The sequence below is a fragment of the Limulus polyphemus genome, unplaced genomic scaffold, assembly GCF_000517525.1.
Source record: "Limulus polyphemus unplaced genomic scaffold, Limulus_polyphemus-2.1.2 Scaffold3971, whole genome shotgun sequence".
Lineage (NCBI taxonomy): Eukaryota > Metazoa > Arthropoda > Merostomata > Xiphosura > Limulidae > Limulus > Limulus polyphemus.
The window spans coordinates 80,490-82,034 of NW_013669581.1; positions in this window are offsets into that span (position 1 = coordinate 80,490).

Below are 1,545 nucleotides of genomic sequence, written 5' to 3' on the forward strand. Positions count from 1 at the left end.
GACATCTCTGACTAATCGGAACTTGTGTGCTTGATCCAACCTCGCATTGACATCTCTGACTCATTGACCAGTGTCAACAACTAGCATCCCACAATACTCTTAAATCCTCAACTCCAGTGCTACAACATCACCACAGGCATCATCTCCATTCTACTCTTCTCTTCTCTAGCTTTGAAACTTGTTTGCAGCTCATGACTAGCACATAATTCCCGGCTTTTCCTGACAGCTTGAGGAGATTTAATCCCCATCAAATTATCGGTTTAAATAACTTCAATCCATTTATTGTTAAAGTTCCTATAAATTGGCCATGAAGTGGGGTGAAGAGAAGCAGAAGTTTCTGACTGCCCCTGGTTATCTTTCATGAAGAGAAAAAACTCAAATTTCTGACCACCCTTGAGTTATTAAACCTAAATACTTACCACGATTGGATTGATTGACTGTTTTACTAATGTAACAGCAATAATTTCAACGCTTCATGCAGTTAGATATCGTTTACTGTACGTTAATTGGCCCTCTTGCGTCGCTGCTATTTCACTTAAAAGAAACCCTACATGTTTATTTGTCATTGGCTATTAGGCAGATGAATGGGAGGAATTTTATTGACAGTAATTTATTACTTTCTCAAAATGCATAGACTGCACTGTGAAAATGAACAAAATCACATAGTTCTTCGCTTCGGACTCTGATTTCGTATGTCAGACTTGAAGCTTCACTTCCATTTCACCACAACAACAGGAAAGTGAAAGCACTTCTGATCTTCTTCTCGGCCTCTCCTCTGCCACGATCACGTCAAGGCATCAAAGCAAAATTGAAATATCACGGTCACAACTCATTCCCCAGAACATTAACCACCACAATCTCTAAATTATCATAAGTCAAGAAAGGGATGAAAAGAAATAACTCAAATTTCTGACCACCCCTGGGTTATTAAACCTAAATACCTACCACGATTGGATTGATTCGGACTTTGTATTAATTTCAATGAACGAGGTACATGTATCGTATGTTTCACAGTATGTTTATTTACGACACTATACAGTAGTTGTCGTGTGATACATTGTCTCTGTTCTGCAGTGGCATCTGTTACAACTCTGTATTTTATGTTAGTGTGTTCTAGCATTTTAAGAGAAAGAAATGTATCACAAAGTACCTACCATATAACGATAAAGTGGTCTAAGGGAAATATACTTACGTTGTTGTTCTCTGGTAAGTAAGAAACAGGTAAACGTAGAAAATACGAACTGTCAGAGCAGCAAGTACACAGGTATACCATACATTCACCTGTATTAAACTAATGGCCCAATTACGTAACCCGAAACTATTCATGTATACCTGTTAATGGGATAAACAAAATAATCTGGAATAAAAACTCCAAGTTGTAGAGCATCATTAAAACCCGTGTTGCTGTTAGGAATGAGAGAAAATTATGAAAGGAAATTGAAACTGAAAATATGCTATGCACAACAGGAAACGTATATGAATAAATGTACTTTTAATGTGTTGTCAACAGCATTGTATTTAAGTTAAGTATGTTGATTATACCAT